Here is a 23,822-nt window from a genome sequence, read left to right as displayed (position 1 = left end):
ACTAACAGAAAAACAACCTGTAGGCTGACTTCTATAACTGTATAATGGACGGAAACAGTTCATTCTTTCTCTGGTCTCATTGACAATTGGTATTGAGTAGATGATGGTACACCTGCAGTACATGCCACAGAGTAACCTCAGTGTTCAGCACTGTGGTGCTGCCAGCTTCTGTCGCTACCAATCACCCCGTCAGACCTTCTTACTGAATTTCGCAATTGTATAATCTAGCTTCTGTGCTTGGAAGAAAAGAAGGCATTTACACTTTGGCAAGCTCAGGCTCCACAATAAGTGTGTATACTGCAACAGTGGTTCCATTATGCCATGCCGCCCACCTTCAGCACCCCAGTCCTTGCCACAGCTCTGTTGTAGAATAATTGTTCTGTGCATTGCTGAGATTCCCGACTTCTAGGATAATGGCTGCTGATGTGAGCAGTCAAGAGCTAAGTTGGAAAAAAAAAAGATTTTTTTCAATGAAATAATCCAGTGAATTACTCCTCAGTAACTATTTTTCGAGATGCTTTTGATGTTAAGGAGAAATGCCTTTTTCTGTTGGCTCACCCAAGGCAGAATTTAATGCAAGTGCAAGATTTAATCAGCAAAAGACAACAAGAAAAGAACAGAAATTTGTATTCTCTTCATCTCTCTGCAGAGTGCTATAACTTCTGGAGTCTTTTATACTGCTTCACTTTTCATTTAATCGTACTGTGTAGCATCCTGGAATATTTCAAGAAAGGTTTTTTTCTGTCGAAGGAAAGTACCTTTGAAACTATGAATTTCAATGGTCAAAGGGCTTAAAGAGAAATCCCAAGGCAAGACATTGCTTTAAAAATACCTCCGCCACAGTCTGCGGGTAAATTCAATGAATGTCGTGGTTACTGGAGTTTCTAAACTGGAAATCTTACAAAAGGTCAAAGACCTGAACATTTAGCAGAGTTCTGACAAAAGGTCATTGACCTAAAACGTTAACTCTGTTTCCCTCTCAACAGATGCTGCCAGACCTGCTGAGGATTTCCAGCAGTTTTAGCTTTTGTTTCAGGTTTCCAGCACATGCAGTCTTTTACCTTTTTGGAAATCTCACTGGTTTTGATCCCTCATATATGACAGCGTGAACTCCTGGACCAGGGCATCAGTAAGGGCATTGGCATTGACCCAAGGTTCCTGGTTTAGAGAAGGAAAAATTAACCAGTGAGAAGGGTGTGCATATTGGCTTAGGACAATATTGGCTCAGATGTGATGCCACTCATGACAAACTAGCCACTTACTGAAAAGGCTCACACATGAAGAATGGGAACTAGAGCAGGGTGGCTAAGGATTGTTGGCTTCAGGGGAGAAAATTACTGGGGGAAAGATCAAACTTTTCAATGCCTGAATGCATTTTGGGTCGCATCTCAAATGCTTTAGGTAAATGAATGTTTGGATAACTAAAAGGGTAAAGTTATGTGTGTGTGGGGGGGATGGGGTGGGGGGGAGCGGTGGGGGTTGGTGCAGGGAGGTAGGCAGGTTGGGAAATTGAGCTGTTTGAGGAGCAAGATTCAGAAGAACAGTGGCCCACTGTTGTTTCTTTCAGAAGATCTGTTATTGTTAGAGATTAGCAAATCTGCTTCAGACTGATTGTTCCCCATCCACGTTACACACTGGTACCTGCTGGCACATCATTGATGCTTTAGACAAATGTGTGGGGCAGCAATATCTGTACTACAAGTGAGAATTTGTGGCCTTAGAATGAAGATAGCTCCCTCGTACAGATAGTAAACTTTAATATTTTTTTACAATATGTGTTAGCCCAACCATGCAACTGCTTGTTCTAAGCAACATCTTCTCATTTAGATGTGAGTAGGCTGAAAACATGGTCCAGTAAATGAAAGCTCCACACTGGCAATAAATTTCTCCATTGATGCAGAGCGCAGGCCAGTACACAACTTTTCATAAAGATGTTATGATGCCATATCCTGTTTCAACATACTTTACAATTTATTCAATCCACAAGAAAACCCACTCATTTGAGAAACTGCACCCCTCCCACTTCACAACACAACTCTAAGATATATTGTTTTAAGATTGTAGTCTAATGCTGGGGTGACAGTGAGTTTTTATCTAGTTCAGTCAAATTCACCTAGTTTTTAAAAGCCATATAAATGGAATCCTCACAGTCAAATATATAAAACCAAGCGGATTATTTTGCAATCCACACATGCAGTACAGGATTTAGCAGCAGATTACTGAACCACATTCTCACCTCTCCAAAAGCTACTCTCTAAACTCTTTAGCAGGTCAGTTTAGCACCTCATACTTTAATATCTTATTGTATCTTGTCAGTGCAAAAATTATATAGATAGAAGAGTAAAATAACTGTGGGAATAAATTATGTACACTGTAATGTAGAAAAGGAGATACTCAGCTGTACTTCTCACCACTGTTGTTACTTGGAATCTGTCTGTTTAGAAAGCTACTTAATAGATCCACGAAGAGTCTTCCTTTACTATGACCAGAATTCAGCCAGGCTAATAAAATGACCATGTGTAAATATGATTAAATATGGAGGTTTCTTTTTAGTGTAACTTATGTCAATCTTTGAAAAGACTACTTTGTCCCTGAAATATTGCAGATAATGTTAAGTAATCTGGAAATCAAGGAGTTAAGTGGGATGCCTGAAGCAACATTCTGTATTTTTGCTTTGTGACATGTTGTCATATGTTTAAAAGAAAGTCAATCGGCAATTAACTGATGCACCTTGTGAAGATGACAAAAGGCATTTTGGTTGCAAAAAAGAACTGGGTTGTGAGGGGGTTGTAATGAAGGACTAATGACTATTCATAAGTGATTTTCAGTACGTTGATCCACTTGACTGGAAAGTTCTGCCCTGGAGAGTTTGCGCTGTCAGTTTCTTTCACCTCAGAAAGCTGCCGCAATCGGTGTGTGAGTGAAAAATTATCTAGTTATGGCTTTAGGCCTGTCTCAGGTCATATGTGTTAAGCACACATCTGTTTTACTATAGGTGTGTGCATGTAAGAAAGAGACTCTGGAAAACAGTGAGCTGTGCACATATTTACTTTGGTTTATCAGCGCATTATCTCAATGGTGATTTACCTTATCAGAAGGTAAATAGTTTACTGGCCCATTAAGGTTGTTCAACTGCCACTTGAAAGTATTGTTTGTGGAAACAGTTAGCGAATGATGTTAAATTGAAACTTTACACAGCCATTGCAGGTACAGCAAACTTCAGGGCTTTTGACCTGTCAATAATGCAGTAGCAAAGTAATTTAATATGTTATGTATATTTGAAGAAGCCCCAATGGTGCTTCTGTCCTTGTGTTGTGGTTGCCACCATCACTGGTGCGTTTGCTGCTGCTTAGGAGCTGGTTAATGCTGCAAGGACTTTGATGGAGAAAGGCCAAATTAACAATTAAACTTATAATGTGCATGGACCACTCATCAGATGCAACAAGCGAGTAATTCAGTGCTTGTCATGTGATCATTCTGTGTTTCTAATAACAGGGTTGAAATTCATTTTGAAATACTTACGGTAATCTGAATTGAAAAACATCCTCTTATCCTGCATTAGTGCAGTCTTCTGCACTAAAGTGCAGAGGGTTTTAAAAGCCTTAAACTTCGCCCCATTCATTTCATTTGAAGCCTGTGCTGTGGCTCTCTGAAATGTGCCTATGAAGAGACATTTGTTTGCAAACATATGGTTTTGAGGAGAAACAAATCATGGAGTATTTCCTTTTAGATTCAAATTCAAACTGAGGCTCTGTCTGCCCTCTCAGGTAAACATAAAAGATCCCATGGAACTATTTCAAAGAAGAGAAGGTGAGTTATCCCATGTGTCCTGGCTAATAATTCTCCCTCAATCAACATCACAGAAACAAATGATCTGGTTGTTACCATATTGCTGTTTGTGAGAGTTTGCTGTGCTCAAATTGGCTGTCATGTTTCCTCAAACAGTGACTAGAGTTCAGAAGTATTTCATTGGCTATAGAGCACTTTGGGATGTCTTGGGATCATGAAAGGTGCCATGTGAATGCAAGTCTTTTTATTTTAGGGTAACTTGGAAGTGATTACAAAGCAGCAACCTAATTGATGAGTTCATCTTAATAACATCGGCATACATGTGAGTGAAACTTGAGTGGCTTACAAAATGATCTGAGCGTAGAGATGACATTACTGCCTTGCTTTTACTCCCAGAATCAGTTATTACCCAATTTAAATAATATGCATCATGTGAATTAGATGAGATGCCTCATTCAGTTTTTGATACATTTTAAGGCTAACAGCAAGTCTCTTTCAGAATCTGCTTTAGTGCTACAGTTAATGAACATGGTATCAATGTTGCCCCCAAGTATATGAAAAATGATTCACTGTTATGGTACAGTTGATGGTAAATGCTGAGTTGTTAAAATCCCAAAGGGAAACCTGAAACAACTGCCACAACTTGTTTTGCAATTTGTATAAATTTTGAGATGTGTGCCCTGAATTCAGTAGTAATAAGACCACCAAGTCTTATGGGTTTTTACAAAACTAGATTAAACATTTATCAATAAGAGAAATGTTTTTAAACACATACATGGATCTACAAGTTACTACTATGATAACTTCTAAATCCCCTACTTAATCTGACTCCCAGTTACACTTTCGTTAAGGCAACAGTAAGACACATATATTTTAAAAGACCCAGGCAAGGTGACACACAATACCCTGAACCAGTCGAATTCAGAGTTTTCTTAACTTCAGTTCTGTGAAGACAGCAGCTTGAGGCATAGATGCTGAAGGCTTTTCACCCATTGTTAGATCTAAAAAATGCCTACCCTTACACACAGCCTTCACTCCTTTATACATATTTTTCCTTTTGAATGCAAATGCCCATAGTTTCACTATGTCTTTACCTTTCTGATAATAAAAATCTGTCATAGCACTAAGTTTTACCAGTAATCTTTGGGAAAAATAAACACACTGTTTCTAAACTAAGTGACACATTTCACCCCTCCTTTGAAAACAATCTTGTCTGGTTTATTTAAAAATGCAAATGTCCTTTTACACCTTACATTCTAAACTTCACCCATGTTTATCATGGTTACATCAAAGCCTTCAGACCAGCTGCCTTTAATTGAATTGAGTCACACATGTGCGCGCGTGCACACACACACCTACAGACACAGATACCAGTATTTTACAATAAACTCCAATAACATTCTGAGAATTATTATATCTTCCTGATGTTCACGGTCATGTAAAAAATACTTTTAAAAATGAAACGAATAACATGTAACTGATCACTGGGAAACTTCACTTGTTACACCACTGGTCTCTATTTTAAAGTGACAATGATTCAGTTGAAGGATGGGTTTAATGCTCGCTGCTAAAATTTACCAGTGACTCCAATATTTAATTAAGAAGGGACTTGTGCATCAGCATAATTTACGGTAACTCTGTTTGACTCTATTTCCTTAAAAAACTGGGAAATTAACGATCAATTGCCAATGATCATAAATTTCTGTAAATTCACATGTTTAAGAATTTTATTTTCTATGAAAACAAAATTATCTTTTTTAAACATTCTTCATCCCCAATTCCTCCTCTTTATATCCTAAAAGTACTGGCTAATGCTAAGATGTGTCTCCATGAGTGCCAGCTTTTCCATGACATCCAGTTGAGGTAGCCAACCTTAATGTGTGAGGATACGCATTGAGCACAATAAGTTATTTTACTATGAAGCACCACAGTTGAGCCCAGTATTGTTTGTGCATACATTCACGGACATACATGCACTCATTTTCTAGCAGAGGCCATTTGGACAATAATCAGAAATGAGATTGATGAATGATTTATCCCTCTCTTGCTTAGGGCTGCTGAAGCTAGTTACGAACATATGAATTAGGAGTAGGAGTAGGCCACTCAGCCTCTCGAGCCTGCTTCGCCATTTGATAAGATCATAGCTGATCTGATTGTGGCCTCAGCTCCACATTCCCGCCTATCCCCAATATCCTTTCACAAGTTGTCATGACCTGACTGCCGCATTCTGAGGTAGCTCAGTAACGGTGCTGGGATCTTCCTGGTCTGCATTGCTTTGTCCCACAATGCAGTGCTTTTACCAAACTGAGCCTTTGTAGCAACTATAACATGGCACTACATCATGCTTAACAGATTGAATTTACTGTAAGTACCGTTTCTTTTTAGTGAAGAGATATGCCCTGTACACATCAAAAGCCATGAACCCAAATTTACTGTGGCCAGAATATTGCCGTTGGTGTGCGGGGGTGGGCCCGACACGCTGACGCATAAAATTACACGCAATGACGTTCGGGCGTGTGTACCGACATCATATCACGTCATTTCGATCTTTCGTTCGGCGGACTATTAAGACCATTAAAAAAGATATCAAGCTTATTAACACCGCTGCCCACCCAACCTAAAGGTTGGCGGGCGGGCAAAAAGCCCAGGTGGCCTTTTCGTTTTTCAGGAAACCTCATCCACGGGAGGGATGAGGTTTCCTAAAGGTTTTATAAAATAATTTAATAAATTTTGCTACACCCACAAACATGTCCCAGCTCATGTGACACTGTCAGATGAGGGGACGTGTTTAAATCATTTTTTACTTTATTTATAACAAGATTTTTTTATCAACTTAATCTCCCTGAGGCAGCTCCGTGCATAGGCCCCGACTCTCCCTCCTCCCCCGGCCTGCACAGGTAGCTCTTGAGTGCTACAGGCCGCGCGTTGCGCTGCGGCGACCTTAATTGGCCCACCCACGTAAAATGGCGGCACGCAGCCCATCGCCAGTGGTGTTCAGCTCCATGCCCACTCCTGCCCAGCTCGCCCGACATAGGTAAGATTCAGCCCTATGAGTAACCCCTACAGTCTGAGCTTCTTAGATATATTTTGCTTTATTTACCTTTTTACAAGTCTGAGCTTCCAGCTTGTTTCTAAATAATTATTTTTCCTATAGCTCATTAATTATGGCCATGGCAATACCTAGCTCTTGGAATACTGTACTCTCATCTCTGAGCATATAACTCAACACAAGAGCCATCATCTTCAAGTCTGCAATACACTGCACCACAATATTCTAATGCTGTCATCAATAATTTACATTGATCTTTTGTATGTTATTGATACAGTAAGGTTGAGGCCTAGAGTTTTGCCTCTGCTCCTGTCTGGAGGCTATCTGCACATTTTAACATAGCATCGGTGATCAAAAAGAATACCAACATCGTCAACATATTTTCATCCTTGACTTCACCAACTGGGCTCATTTTTTTTGCTTGACAGGGCAGGTATGAAGAGAGAGAGAGATGGGGAAGGTTAGTGAGTTGCAGGTGGTATCCTGGAAGAACATAGGGAAACTCCCAATCCCTTGATCCCGCAAAAAATTATGTAATGGTGGCAGGGATTTCCCCAACCTTTGTATCTAAAATATAAAAACACTGTAATAGAATTGTTGGTGCTCCTGGGATTTCTAACATAACCATTAATGTAATTTTAATACAATACATGCAACATTAAACACTCCAAAAAGAACACATAACAATCTGCCTGATGTATGCTTGACTGTGTATTCACTCAACTCAATGTATTTTCTGTTTCTTTTATTGGTTTTATTATTCAACAAGAACAGAGGTAAAATTTGATTGATAGACCTAGGTATGATCTAAGTTAGTGTACCTTTGAGACCATAAATATTTCAGAATTAGACCCAAACTTTAGTCATTCATTGACTGTTAATTAGGATAAGCCTACTTGGCCCCAAATGGCCTGGTGAGGTAAAGCTGTAAGGGCCTGAGCCATACAGATCAGGAAGTCCTACGTTGATTGCTCTTATACAGTGTTGCCTCCTTTCCTTGCAAAATAAAGAAGCAACATAAAATTTACAAAGAAAAATCCAGGTTCCTGTCGAGAAACATCAAGGATAAATCTTAGAAATGTGCTAAATGCAAGTTCTTACCGCCAAATTGGAGTGGAGCTTACTGATCTTTTTTTACCAAAAAAAACAGTCAGCAGCTTTCCTTTAAAACTTTTATAGATTATATGAATACAGTTGTACGAGGCCCTCTTCATAAGGCTATTTTTGGGAGCCATGTAAAAGCACATTACAGCTGGGCTACATTATACAGATGGTGTTTTATATAGTTTCTGTATCACTGGAGAAGGCAAGAGTATGTGTGTTATAGCAGAAGCTGTCATATATCAGACAGTGTTCAAGTGAGAGACTACTCAACATTCTATTTGTTCACCTTCTTTGAAGCTTGAGAATTAACTTCCTGCTTATCTTTGTTGAATTTCAGAACTAAGATGCACTATTAAGCAGCATCTTTTACAAAACAAATTGTTTGAACCATTTTAGTTCCTGGATACTTATTCTGTCTTCCAAAGGTTCATTGTAACCTCATCTTCAATTTCAAGCAGTCATATCCACTCTTCACTACTATCCAATATAGAACCAATTTTATCGGTATTAGAAGATCAGAATCATTATCAACCAGATGTCAATGCCTCAGCATTTGTCATCGAAATATTTGACTTGGTAATGTCTTGTCCTGTCCCCTCCCCTGCTAGTCTTTGCCAACCCCACAATTTAGCATTGGTGCTGCTGTTGCCAACCACAAGTTCCTTAGGTTGACAGATACACATCTGTAGTGTACTAAATATTAACAGTTGATTCATGTAAATGAAAAGTGCAATGTAACTACTGTATGGCATGTACTCAGGATTCTCAAACAAGCTTGTTGCTTGTGCTAAATGTGGCTTACTGTGAGGTCCAGGACATTGGTGCATCTCTGGAATCTTGTAACAGTGTTTTTCCTCATTACGACTACAAGTGATGCACAGCTGAGCCTGAACTTTGTGCTTATGCACATCTCACTTACTCAAGTGGCAGGGAGTGCTGCTTCTGCACCATGAACCGACCCACCGACCCCAATAAGAGTCAGCTACAGGAAGATCAAGCTCCTTGACCTTTTCTTACTAGGTATCATGATGGAGGGCTTTTTCTCTCTCACTCTAGCCCATTAAAACTGCAGCAAATGGAATTTCATTGGCTCCCTGAAATACTCAGAGGTCTTATTTTTTAAAGATGTAAGCCTTTATTCTTAATGTGCTTCATAAAGCAGTGGAAATGTAATTCATGCCTCGCCCAGAAAACACTTTTTGAGAGAAAATAACTTACTTTTGCATCAAATTATCTGCGTCTGCCATTTGAAGCAGAAGAACAGATGTGACCAAAAAATGGTGGAATTGGTGGGGGGGGGTGGAATGCACGCTTCTTGTCTAGTGTAGCTCTGACCATTCCTATTTTTCTAAAAATGGCAATTTAAAAAGATTTTTGCTTGTTACGCCTCGTAAGGTCATTAATGATCAATTTGTACCCCATTCTGCAGCTACACATTCAACTTGTAAATAAGCAACATTTTCTCATTCAGCTGTGAGTAGGCAGCAAACATGGCCCAGTAAATGAAACAGGAAGATTTTAAATTATTGCCACAGGCTGAGGCCTCGGGCCTTATGGCCAGAAATGGGGAATGGGACATACTCTGGAGGAAGAGGAGAGAAACAAAATAAAAATAAAATAACAAATGTTGATTAAGGCATCTAGTAACTTGATAACTATTCTCATTTACTTTAAAAGCAGTGATAAGAGCATAGATGAGTTTAAATGTTTTTGAATGGGAATTTTAGTGCTAAAGATACAAGATTTATTTTCTAGGACTTACGGCCTCTGAGAAAATGTTGATGTTTGCTAGTTTGGAAGGTTGAGGTATTGCTTTTATCGCCAGGCAGTCTAAGCTTCTGCCTTTCAACTGTACAGCAAATATGATTACTTTCCACTGGACACATAACAATCAGTGAACTGATAGTTTTATTTTCTTAGCAGAGCAATGCTTCTGTTCTGTTTGTTTTTAAACAACTGATGCTTTCTGCTCTGTACGCTAAAAGAATGACAGACTGCAAGACAGAATGAAAGTGAATGAATTTTATTCAATTGTGCAGGAATGGTAAGGCATCTGCTTCATGTGTATTGTGGTTGCACTTGTCTGTTGTGGTCTTGCTTGTTGTGCACATGACTTGCTGTTATGTGCTCTCCTAATTAAAGGATTTGCACAGGTGATTGGACGCTCTGCCAAGTGGCTATATTTACAGATAGACCTGCTATCTGTGTCTGTGCCCAGCTCTAGTGTGCCTGCATCAATGCCAGGGGTATTTTTTTACCTGAATCCTGTTGGCTTATTGCTTTCTGAGGTGTGTAGAGCAAGAGTAAGGTGAAATGCAGAAATGCTGCTGATGTGAGTGGAAACTGCCTACAGCTGTGATGGTCTATAGGTGCCGTTGGTAAAGAGCATCTCGTGATGCTCATTGATCTATGTGAACATAATACAGATCATGGAATTCCACCCCCACACCACCCCCCCCCCCCCCCCCCCACAACCCCCAACCCCGACCCACCCAGGCCCACCCACTCCCAGCCCCGAATCGCCTGTAACATTTCTCTAAAAGTTTGAAACAAGCATCTTGAGATTAGATCACCAATGCCTCAGAGAACCTTTGGCAATGGCTGTAGAGATATTAACAAAAAACTGCGGATGCTGGAAATCCAAAACAGAAACAGAAACAGAAATACCTGGAAAATCTCAGCAGGTCTGGCAGCATCGGCGGAGAAGAGCACAGTTGACGTTTTGAGTCCTCATGACCCTTCAACAGAACTAAGTAAAAATAGGAAAGGGCTATATTCCCCTTTCCTATTTTTACTTAGTTCTGTTGAAGGGTCATGAGGACTCGAAACGTCAACGGTGCTCTTCTCCGCCAATGCTGCCAGACCTGCTGAGTTTTTCCAGGTATTTCTTTTTCTGTTTTTGTAGAGATATTCCTATTGTATCCCTGATCTACATAATTGAGGTGGCCATTAGTGTTTACATCTGTTCAATAGCAGATGGCAACGTGGACAACCATTTGTTCATGACGTCGCTCCTGTGGAAGGTGTCATCACAGGGATAATTGCATAGCCTGGTGAATCAGCATTTATGGAGCCTGCACACGTTTCTGATATATGCTTCCAGCAGGCAAGGCTCCCTACTGGAACTATGAAGTCAGAAGTTATCCCTCATGTATATAGGTGTTGGCCTGCTCCACACTCCACGTTATTCATATTACCCTCCATGTAAAGAGATTAGGAAAGGGATTAATAGGTTCTTGGCACTGTACCAACCTTTGTTCAAAGTAGGCTATCTAAGCTCCCTAACCCCATGTAACTGAGCAAGGGCACTCAGCATGCCAGAGACCTTCACTCAAGATCAGTTTACCTCTCATCATCTGCCATTATTGCTGCTCCATTCATCACTGTTGTTTAGTGCCTCATATTGATTCCTCTAATTCTCCTGAGTTTGTACCTGTGTTCAGAACTGATTTGATAGCCTGGTGTGTACTGTTTTTCTAGATCTGCATGAGGGCAACTGGATTCTCATTGCTCTATCAGTGAAGGGCAGAGTATAGTACTAGTAAAAAAGATTATTTATCCATGCTGTATTGTCATTGTGTCCTCTACAATGTGAAAGGTTGAGATCACTCTGTACCAGCATAGTTATATAAGATGTGCTAATTGTAGAATACTTGAATAATATGGAAAATGGAGTCTCCTCTAACCCTGGTAGCCTTCCTCCACCAAGCAAGGAGTCACATCAGTGATCCATTGCACAGTCCATAAGAGCCTGTAGCACCTAACCAATGAAGTAAGCTTTCTCTATTGATCGTTGAGACATTCCCTACAATAATTGAAGACTCCATAGTTGGAGGAGTGAACTTTCAAAAGGTGTGTTGTGTGTGGCTTGTACTTTATTCCATTGCTTGAAACAATATTGCATTCTGAGAAAAGGAACATTTCAACGATTTACAACTGAATATTTTCAAATATTTGGTAAAATAGCAATTTTGGTCCCTTGAGCGTTACCTTATATATTTTCCTCCCCATTTTACTCCTATTACCCTTCAATTGTTGAATATGCTGACTTCTACTGAGCGTCAGTTCCACAGGCACAAGCAGCCTCTCCTGCACTATATGCAAGTGAGCATCGTTCATCTGCAAGTGAATGTCAGTAGAAAATTTGCTCAAATCACCATTGCGTTCAAGCCCAGTACTCACCCAATGCCCACACAGATGCAGGGATTACTGAAGTATTGGGGTGCTAGGGCTAACCGTGGATCCTCAGTACCACTCAGACAGCACAGACCTGTGTTCAAATCCTGGACTTTCACGGTGTTTTTGGCCACACTACACCATGCAACGCATTTATCCAGAGTTCCTTCATAAGTTATCATTTCGCAGAAGTTTACAAGACTATCACTGTCATGATTTCAACGTAGGTTTGACCTCCTTTTGCACATGACATTTAAGACTATTGTCAATTCTTCTCAAGTTTTCTCTTAAATACCTACTGTATTCACTACACTTAAAGACAACTAAGTAATCCTGATGATTTTCTGTAGGATGTTGGGATAGTGGAAAAACACTATCTACTACTTGCACAGTTTTGTGCAAGTGTAGCCTTTGGTTTCTCATTGCAGGTGGTACTCTGAAATCTGCCCCATAATGTAAATAGAGTGGATTCCAGAGTAGCAGATGTCCCAGTACATTGTAGAACCACTTCAAGTAGGAGCAGTTCCATGGTTTAAAGAAGGATTTATCATAGTCCAATCTGGGAAGTGCTTGATTCAATCACTGGGAGCAGTAATTAGTATAGTTCACAAAGGACCATAGGAATTTCTCTCCATTAAAGAGAGACAACTGGTTATATATGGCTTGAGGGTCACCACTCTGTAAGTATGGGGCAAGGTGAGGACGCAGGCCTCCATGAAGTACCACAGGCGGTATGTGGATTGAACCCGTCATTGGCTTCATTCTGCATCACGTCCTAGTGAACTGAGCTAACAGACCACCACTGGGAGCAAGAAAGAAGAAAATCCATCTCCCCCGCCCTTGTTAATACAAATTCTTTATAACAACAAAAAGAATTTCAGGTCCATTTGTCACACCCAGTTAAACTGAGCAGCCATCTCAGTGCAGTAATGTAGACTTTTAGCACATTTATTCATGAAATGAAAGTAGTTTCTAAATAACAGTAACATAAGGAAAGGCATTATGACTCCCCTGATAGCTCAGCAGGTTTAGGCGACCATTAGCTATGTCATTCAAGCCAGGAAGGTCCTAGGCTTTCAAAAGCAAAATCCTGAAGATGCTGGAAATTTGAAATTAAAACAGAAAATGCTGCAAATGACCAACAGGTCTGGCAGCATCTATGGGGAAAGGAACAGAATTAGTGTTTCAGATCGATGACCCTTCTTCCAGAATAGGAGAACAGTCCTGATGAAAGGTCATTGCACTGAAACATTAACTCCCTTTCTCTCTTCATAGGTGCTGTCTAATCTGCTGAGTATTTCCAGTTTTTTCTGTTTTTTATTTTAGACCCAGTGTTTGCAGCTACCTAATCCCAGCTAGGACAATATATAGGGGCCCTCCAGTGGGCCTCAATGCTCCTGGGGCAGGCTGGGAAAAATAGCCACAGTTCCCAAACTTGACCATAATCAAGGATCCGCTGCATGTAAGAGCCTATGCATGGAAATACAGTGAGGATAGGATCAGCCTTGACTGTGGTGCCCCGCACAGTTCACTGGCATGCACCATCAAGACTCACACATAAACAATGGTCATTTGGGGAAGGAACTAACAACCATCTAGTCTGATACTAGCAGGGAACAAACATCTTCCAGAGAAAAGAAAACCTATGAGAAAAAAAAATAAAAAACAAAGATGTAAGAATTCAGGTGGGCAGTGCTGGGCTTATCAGTTATTTCCATTACAGGCTATAACCAGCTCTTTTTTTAGTTTAAACTTAGGCTGCCATTCCAATCCAAAGAATGAATAGGACGTGCAACAATGCCAAAAATTTCGCCTTTTGGAAATGGAATGCTTAATTATACGTGGGAGCTCAAGGGTTAAATATTCTGCAACCTTAATCACAACAGTACAAAAGAAAGTATAAAAATAAGTTGAATTGCCTACCTACCCTCTCGCTTTTTTGTTGAAACAATGCAGTGTATTTTGTAAGTCCTTGCAAAGGAGAGTGGGTGGGGGTGAGCTGTGTGCCTTGGCCTTGTCCAGTTTGGGTTGAAACAAATTGACGCTGATGCAATGAAGCTGGCATCTGGTCAACTCTGTGGGATGAGCCTTGCTGCCAGTGCAGTCCCCCAGGTGGTTATAGGCCCTATAATAGCTGGCATAGGAAGAACAGTGGAAACTGATAGGCGCTGTTGCTACATGTGAAAAACTTAATACCAATGCTGTTATCACAGATAAGGAGGGGGGAATATTCCAGGATATTGATTTTTATTACTTTGCTGTTTAAGCATATCTGTCTTCTGCACGCTTCTAGTGGTTTGTGCATCATGTTACTTAAACTTGGGGCCAGAGAGAAATATTGTTTTGTTTACCATCTCTTTTTTGATGAGTGATTCATTTTCGTGAACAGTTGTTTTATTGAGCAACAAAACTCTTGACTAATTTTTTTCAATTCCCTAAGTAGAGGCCAGTTGGGCACCCTCAGTGCAACCAAACTGAAGCTGCATAACTCAGTATAGGCCAGGGATAAAAGCTGGGGCTTTCACGGTGTGTACAGTTCAATATGATGTCATGCAGTAAATTTAACCATTGATCTATCTGAGGAACTATCATAGAATTGTTACAATGCAGAAGGAAGCCATTCGGCCCATTGTGTCTGCACCAGCTCTCCGTATGAGCATTATGACTTATTGCCATTCTCCTGCCTTCCCTCCGTAACATTGTTTGCACATTGTTTCTATTTTAATAATCATCTACTGCCCTCTTTAATGCCTCGATTGAACCTGCTTCCACCTCCAGACCCGAACCACTTGGTGTGTGAAAAAGTTTTTTCTCACATTGCATTTCCTTCTTTTGCAAATCACTTTAAATCTGTGCCCTCTCTTTCTCGATCCTTTTGCAAGCGGGAACAGTTTCTCCTATTTACTCTGCCTAGCCCCCTCATGATTTTGAACACCTCTATCAAATCTCCTCTTAGCCTTCTCCTCTCCCAGGAGAACAGTCCCAACTTCTCCAATCTATCTTCATAACTGAAGTTTCTCATCCCTGGACCATTCTTGTAAACCCCTTCTGCATTCTTTCCAATGCATTCACATCCTTCCTAAAGGTGATGCCCAGAACTGTACACAGTACTCCAGCTGAGGTCTAACTAACATCTTATACATGTTCAGCATAACCTTGCTCTTGCACTCTATGCCCCTATTAATAAAGCCTAGGATACTGTATGCTTTATTAACTGCTCTCTCCACCTGTCCTGCCATCTTTAATGACCTTTGCACATAGGTCCGTCTGCTCATGCAAACCCTTTAGAGTTGTACCCCTTATTTTTTATTGTCTCTCCATGTTCTTCCTACCAAAATAAATCACTTCACATTTTTCTGCATTGAACTTCATCTGCCACTGATCTCACCACTCCACCAACTTGTCTATGTCCTTTTGAGGTTCTACACTCTCCTCCTCACAGTTTACAATGCTTCCAAGTTTTGTATCATCCTCAAACTTCGAAATTGTCCCCTGCACACCATGGTCTAGATCATTAATATATATCAGAAAAAGCCAGAATCCCAATACCGACCCCTGAGGAACTCCAGTACAAACTTTACTCCAGCCCGAAAATTATCCATTAACCATTATTCGCTGTTTCCTATTACTCAACAAATTTTGTAAACACATTGCTACTGTCCCTTTTATTCCATGAGCTATAACTTTTCTCACAAATCTGTTGTGTGGCACTGTATTGAATGCCTTTTGAAAGTCCATGTACACCACATCAACCCTCATCAGGCCTCTCTGTTACCTCTTCAAAAAACTCCAGCAAGTTAGTTAAACACGATGTTCCCTTAAGAAATCCATGCTGGTTCTTCCTAATCAACCCACATATTTCCATGCGACTACTAATTCTATCCCGGATAATTGTTTCGAGAAGCTTCCCCACCACCAAAGTTAAACTGACTGGTTTGCAGTGGCTGGGCTTATCCTTACAACATTTTTTGAACAACTACACAGAAATAAATTTTTAATAGAACTTAAAAAACTCCCCACTACCTTGATCTCAATATAGGTTTGAATTTACAATGGAAATTTGAGATAAAACTAGGATCAATTCTTTTCCTTGTCATGTGGTGCTGTTTCCCCCTCTTAATTGCCTGCTGTATTGCCAACACATAAAGGCAGGTAGTTCAGGCATTCCTGGAATATCTTTAGTCTATGTGGAGGATCAGGACCAGGCTAGTCTACAGTGGTTCCATCAGGGTAAGTGGCAATTCAAATATGGGAGCATTACACATAAGTTTGTCTCACATGGCATTCACATAAATGCACTTACAAGTATAAATCACTGGATAGCAGTCAGGAGCAGGAGCCGCAACTAATTTTGACTCTTTTCAGAAAACGAATGCTGTGGCCTAATGCTGTGCTCGCCTATTGCGTCAGCTGATTCAAGTTAACTTAGCAGATACTGGTATGTTGAGCTTGGGAATTTTGTTGGCCTCTGTGCTCAGTTCAGCACGAGGTTGTTCATTTACCAACTGAGATATCTGGAGATTGAATGATGTAATGGCGTTACATGCCACTGGAGAAGCAATGCTGAAGAAAAATAAGTTTAGCTATGAAAGAGTGCATAATGATCTTATCACTGACAGTGGATTGACACTATTATCCCATTGAACATAGTATGGTTTTATCTGAGGTGATTGCAGCCTATAAAATGCCCCAGCCCTCTGTTTATACATATGAATCCAGTGCCAATGACTCCAGCCCCTGCTGGTGTTTCCCAACCAAAGAAATTCTGTTTGATTTGCTACGGTAAACCATAGGCTGGTTCGGTTTTAAAAAAAAGACCTTACATAAGTAGTGTGTTTAATTTTGGGGTTCTCATACAGCACTTAACCCAATATAAAGGCAGATTTATGAATGCTACATTGTAGCAACACAGTCTAATTTTGGCTGTAGGCTAGCCTAGGAGTTCACCCTTAAGCTGCTTTTCTGATCCCTAAATAAAAGCAGGCATCATAGAATGGTACAAATCGCTGGTTAGGTCTCAGCTGGAACATTGTGGACGATTCCAGAAACCACACTTCAGGAAAAATGTAAAGGTCTGTGAAAGGGTACAGTGGAAGTTTACCAGAATGAGGGTCTTTACCAGTTATGAGGAGGGGTGGAAAAATTAGCAGCATAGTAGAAAAGGTGATCTGATAGAGGTTTCAAGATGAGAAGAAGTTCTGATAGGGCGGAGTTTTATGATGGCAGGATTTTACGGTCCCCCCAAAGTCAATGGACTTTTGAAAGGCTTGCTGCATTTTACCGCCCCGCCCCCACCACGATGGGGCTGTAAAATTCCCTCCATAGAGTAGAGAGAGAAAAACTGTTTCCCCTGGCAAGTGGGTCAATAGCCAATGGTCATAGATTTAAAATAATTGGTGAAAGATCTAAAGGGGAAATGAGGAGAGATTTGTTCACTCAGACTGGTGATGGGATCTGGAATACATTATCTAAAGAGGTAGTGGAAGCTGATTCTATCATTTTTATTGGACAGATACTTGAGGATGAAGAACTTAGCGAGTTACAGACAAAAAATGAGAGGCAGAATGGCCTTCTTCTGTGCTGTAAGTTTCTATGGTCTGGATTTTGTGGGGCTGACAGGGATCTAGTCCACCAGTCTGAGATCGGTGGGGAACCCCCGTCGGATATGTGGGGGTGGCCCAATGGAATCAAGTGCCCTTCAGGCGCTTAAGTGGCCACCATCGGGCCTCCCCCACAATTGAGGTCCCTGGTGGCGGAAGTCCCATCTGCTGAGAGCGGCCAGCCAATCAGAGGCTAGAAGCTCATCAATGCCATCAGGACCAGAGAGAGAATGGTGGCTGCTGGCGGCACTGCACCCAGCAGAGGCCCAGGCAGGCCCAGACTAAAGGCTACGGAGGGCAGGATGGGGTTGCAGGGTGGGGGTGTTCACAGGACAGAGGGGAACAGAGGGCCAGAGACAATATGTGGCTTTCAGCAGACCCTCCCCTTCCAGATGCTGGGTCCCCCAATCATTCACAGGGCGCTTGGTAAGCCCCAACAGAGTTTTCTGGGCGGCCTTCCAAGGATGCGGGAAAGTCATGCGACTCCCATTAATCCCTGAGGCATCACTAAATTGTAGTCTTCCACTTTCTGACTTAATTGGGGGAGGTTCTCCCTCCACCGGGAGACTTACATGGGGCCTCTCCTACGATTAAGTGGGCCTGGCTACCATTTTTCCTGTCGCAATGGTCTACATTAAATCTAGACCGTTGGTGATTTGATCCTGATTGTAATGCGATGTCACAGCACTTTGGAATGATTACCTTGGTTTGCCATGTGAGCTCTGATTTCTGTACTAGTACCTGCTGCTTAGATATCCTAGAGGTATGTCCAGGGTGAAGTGCATCAGGGTCACATCATGCATTTACTTTATACTTGTCAAGGGCCAGCTAGCAATTATTCAAATATCTAATTTGCTTCAGTTGAATTTGATCTGTACCTAACCAAAGAAACTTGGAGCCAGGTGTGAGGCTTTGCAATTGCTGTGTCAATGTCCATAGTACATGAGAAAGCTGGGTTCAGCTCCAAGCTTGGGTTCAGATTTCTCATTAACAGGAAAAATTGGTCATTTTACAAGAAGCATTAACAGAGCAGATTTAAGGTTTGGGGTGCTTGATGGCCCACTCTACATTGTGCTAGTCTGAATGGTCCAGTTCCATTTGAACTTTGGTATATCACTTTAAAAAGTTGTCACCATGAGGGTGTAAATCTTTAGAAGATCAGGAATATCACATTCACTTGGAGAGAACCCATTTGATTGAGATGTGTAACCGCTTCAATTTGTACAGTTACTATATGAAAAAGTGTTTTTAATTGGGTTTTTTCTTCTTTCTTTTCGGCCTGCATTTTGTTTTACGGTCCTCTGATAATAAACAACATTTTTCTAATTTTTATTTGCCCTGAGGCTAATGAAGGAAACTGTTGTATGCCTATTTTCTTCACCTTGTAAGTGTTCAAGTTGGAAGATGTTTTGCTTGTCAATTTGCAGGGGCTTCTGCCTCACTCCCACGGTCTTATTTCACAGATATATATCATCGTGAATCAGCAAAAGGGAAAGCAAATTCTCCCTTTGGCAATTATTGAATCCTGATGTGAGGCCAGGAGACACATTGACACACTGTACCATTTTTACCCATTCCCCAAATCCTATGTGCTTCCAAGTGACAAAGAATTTTCAAGGGGGAGTGGATTTATGCTGTAGCTCAGCTTTTTTTTGGCACCTGTATTTTCTCTCCTGGTTGGCCAAAAAAGGGGAAAAATGTACAGACCTCTTCCACCTTTGCTGTTTAAAAATTAGCAATAGTCCCCCTGATTCCATCTCTGCTTTAGTTATTCAACTGAGCAGGAACAAGACTCTTTTCTGCCTCTTGAGGAGTTGTGGTTTGTAAAGGCTAAAATTGCTTCACCGTGCCAAACTGAAAGAATGCATAAATTATTTAGTTAAACCTGAGAAAATCTGACTACTCCTGGGGAATCTTTCTTGCATCGGCTGCTTAAATTTCAGAAGAGTGGGCAATTTTCTTTTGCTCTTGAAAAATGCTGTAAATGTTTGTAGAATCTCAAAGTAAGCTGGATCAGGTGAAAAAGAAGGTGTGATAACTGATTCGAGGGTTTAGTAAGCGGGTTCCCCGAAATAACTGAAGGGTAAGAGGAGCAGCAGTTTGTGTTTTAGAGGAACTTGCCTTTTATTTCTGAAACCATGCTGTATTTTTATGTTCTATGTCAGAAAAAATTTGGGATACGTCATAGAAAGAGGCTTTGGCGAGGGGGAGCTTAATCATCGTGAACAATAGCACAACCGTAATTGCTTCTATTGAAATGAATAGTTGATTATCACATTTAGTTGAGTTTCGCCAATGTGCTGAACCACGTGAAGACACCAAATTAGAAATAGTCCCCCTGATTCCTTCTCTGCTTTCGTGCCATTCCACCTTTGATAAGTATTTGTATTTCCACAAGTCAAAGAATTAAATTGGTATTAAAAAGTATATGAAACAGCACAAAAACAAAACAAGCCAGGCAATGGAGGAGGGGAGAATCATGCTTTATCACCCTGTAGTATCCTGTTACATAAATTTATGTCCTGTTAGCTATAAGTAGCAGCATTCGTCTCCTCCCCACCCCAAATATGCATGTTAGATGTATGTTGTACTTTTAAGCTGCAGGCATACACTGTGCTAGATAACATTCCATATAAAGCTAATTAGTCCATCCTGGACCTTGTTTTAAACATATTATAATAGTAGTGACATGACAAACAAGCCCCTTCTTATAGTATTGGGTTAAATATCTTATATTACTTACATGTGATTACTAGTGAAGTAGATGACACTGACTTAATGAATTACTGACACAACAAAATTCATTGCTAACCCAGTTTTAAACACTAGCAATATTGTACTTTCCCAGCCGATGCTGCAAACAGAATCACGCTGTCTTCGAGGCCGAGAATAAAGAAATTAAGTATGGAAAATGTGATATGGCTGTATTCCCAGATTCACTGTTGCATGTATAAAACAGAACTGTTCTCGACTAGGAGTGCTACCTCCTCTTTTCACACTAAATGTTCTAGATGGCAAATGCATGACTTCAGCTGACAAATGCTTTTCAGTTAGTATGTAAATTATGTGCACATAGCTATGTAGATACAAAATGCAACAAACTGCACTTGGTGCCGAAAATTGAAGCCGAGGCTAGGCAACAGTATATGACTATAGGTCTTCAGTTGGTGGGGGGTGGGGGGGAGCTGGGTTATTGGAATAAGCTGCCTCACCGTGGTTCAAAGTGCTACAGGTTCATAATATTCTGTTTTGATAGAGTCAACTGCTGTTGTTAGTGCTCGGAGAGCAGAGGTTAGTCACCACAGAATGTAATTTCTTCTGATCTGACAGGACTGCAGATTGCAGCTGTGGGTTTTCCCTCAGATTTCAGGGAATTGCTTCACGGTGACAAATGATTAGCTGTTATCTCCAACTGAATTTGATTTCTACAAGAAGCTGAGTCAGGTAACTTCTTAGTGTTCAAGGGTTTCTGACAGGAAATGAAAACAGCTTGCTGGCCGCATGAGGACAAAAAAAATGATCTCTTTCTGAATTAGATTCCCCTTTTTGCTAATTGGACACAGGTTTTACCTCGACTCTTTTGTTTAGCTGGAGGTGAGGCTTTTTTTTTTCAGGGCTTTGGCCTGGACATTAATGCTTTCTATGGCTGGGTGGGTGGCAAAAGGGAGTTGAGGGAGTGGGATAGCATCTGACAAGATATTTCAGTCTTCAGGCTCTTGTGTTTGAAACCAGTTTGCAAAATTCTGAAACTGGAAGCCAGAAACAAATCTAGATATATACATTTGACTCAATTTATTCCTTATAACTGTAAATGTAGGTGCTCTTGATGTGTGCTACTGAAATCTCACCATTCACTTTCAGTGTGGCGTTTGTTTTCTTTGAAGCTTTTATTTTTTCATTGATTTGTATTTTGAATTTTGAGACACCCCAAAGAGCGTCAACACATCTCGCTCGGATCCCTTTTCCCTCGATAGATGAAGGACATAATTGGCTTCTTTCCTGTTACTTTCAGTGTGATGTTGGGTTTTATTTTACGATCAAGGGCAGGTTATAAAAGCCATGGATTTGTTTGCATAAAAGGATTATGGAGATACCAAGACAAGCAACCTGCCTGTTGCCTACACAGGCTGGTTTTTTATACATATATATATATAATGTGTTAAAAATCAACATGTATCACACCTCTTTATTTTAAAATACAACCAACTTGCAGTTTTGTTCTAAATGTCAAAGTAACCAGAGTAATTGGAGAAAGTAGAAAAATACTTTGTGAAAAAAAATTGAATGCCATCTGGTTTCATGGATAAGTGATAGGGATATGTAGCAGCTATCTCTGTTAGGGTTAGGGCCTATGGTTTTGGATGGAGCTGGAATGCTGAATGGATGACGACATTGGTAAAGGAACTATAGTGAACTTTAAGAGCTATCATTTCATGTATTTAAAGCACAGTCTTGATTAGCTGTTGAGAAAGAGCTCTTCTCATTTGTAAGTCGCCACTAGGTTTCTCTTGGTTTCCTGTGTTGAAAGAACCAGCCAGCTCTCCTGTACCCACGTAAATGTTTCGTTTTTCCTTTTTTCCTCTTTGAGGGGGAGAGGAAGAATAAAACATTCTAGCTGCCTGACGGTGTCAGATTAAATACTGAGATGGCGACAGGAAGAAGGCTGGAAGGAAAAACAAAAGACAGGGGGGTGAGAGTTATCAGGTTTTAGGCGGAACGGGATGCTTGTCGGACTCCAATTTACAGAATCCAAACAGATTTTAGTTGACACAATCTGCAATCATTACTGCCAGAGCACAGCTAATTAAGAAATTAGCTTCAGCAATTGTTTGCTTGCTTCTTATGTGATGAGTAGGTGAATAATATCTCGCTGCTGATGTACCTAGTCCAAGACATATTCAGCCACCCTAATAAAGTGCTGTCTTTCTCTTAAGGGTGATGGAGTGGTGGGGGTAGGTGGGGGTAGGTGGGGGTAGGTTGGGGGTGGGGAGGGGGGGGGCGGTGGGCAAGGGAGGGATGTGGAATATAAAATGTGATATTAGTCTTGCAGTAAAGGCGTGTTGTGAAAATCTGAAATATTCTGAAGTTACAGTCAGTTCTATCCAAATACCTGACTTGCTTTAGGCCAACAAAACAATGCTAACCCGAGAAGAAATTAACCCTTGCATTACCTATAAAGGAAGATTGAAACTTCTGTTAGCTACGTTTATGTAAAGGTGCTTACTGTTGTGATACATCTAATGCATTCTCAATGTGCTTCAGTTTATACAGATTTGACCCTTTATGCTCAAGTTCATCTTACTAAGTTCCTCCAAACCTGCTCTGGTTGATTCCTTTAGTGCCACCTTCCATAAAGCCTCTGTGCCTCTGTCCCAGTATCATTCATTAAATACTTTACTATTGATGCTTGTTAGAGCACCATGAATGAACAGCTAACCCATCTGTGATCAGTGTGTACCTGAAGACCTGTATGGAACTAATTAGGCATTTTGCTCCGAAGTCTGTTTTAGGTTCCAACTTGGTATTTTTAAACTCTTACAGAGTTGTGGGGGCAGATGCCTATGGATTCTCTTGATGATTGTTGGAATTGAGTATTAGTCTTCGTGAGGCCCTGTTATATTGACATTCATCCAATTATTTTGGAAATAATTCTTGGATGTAATGCTTTTCATTGTGTTTTTTGATGCAGTTGGTCATGTAGTAGGTACTAAACAAAACAGCTAAACATACATTTTGGTTTGGTCACCTGGACCAAATGCAATATTAATTTGCCCGTGTTCCCAAATGTTACTGAAATCCTGTGCAGAATTAGGAGTACAGGCATCAAAACATTTTTGAATGTCAGTGTTTTATAAACTCCATGCAATTAAATGCAAAAATTACTCTGAAACAGCACTCTCAGTTTTTCCTTTTAGTCTTTGAAAGTAATTTTGCCTGAGAGACCTTTAACAGAGAAAACAGATTCAGGAGGAGTTCCTGTTCAGCTCAAATTTAGCACCAGCCTTGCCCCTACGTTCACAGTGGCAACAGTTCTACTTCCAGCAGACCACAAGCTTTTGGAAGCATAAGCAATTGAACCCCATGCATTACGTATTATAAAGTTT

The 23,822-nt window shown here is 40.6% G+C and overlaps 1 protein-coding gene across 4 annotated transcripts in view; it reads left to right on the top strand.

Moving 5' to 3' along the window:
• Window positions 1-23,822, top strand: part of zeb2b (zinc finger E-box binding homeobox 2b) — a 133,820-nt gene that overhangs the window by 48,109 nt on the left and 61,889 nt on the right. The window contains exon 1 of one of the 4 annotated variants that reach the window (XM_078552511.1): window positions 4,061-4,111. The exons of the other annotated variants lie outside the window; for them this stretch is intronic. The gene's annotated coding sequence lies outside the window, so the exon portion shown is untranslated. Of the gene's footprint in view, window positions 1-4,060; window positions 4,112-23,822 lie in introns of those variants that run through there. 4 annotated transcript variants of the gene reach the window in all.

This window comes from Cetorhinus maximus, chromosome 11, assembly GCF_964194155.1.
Source record: "Cetorhinus maximus chromosome 11, sCetMax3.hap1.1, whole genome shotgun sequence".
Lineage (NCBI taxonomy): Eukaryota > Metazoa > Chordata > Chondrichthyes > Lamniformes > Cetorhinidae > Cetorhinus > Cetorhinus maximus.
Note: the sequence above shows the minus strand (reverse complement) of the source record. Positions and strands in the feature narration are given on the sequence as shown.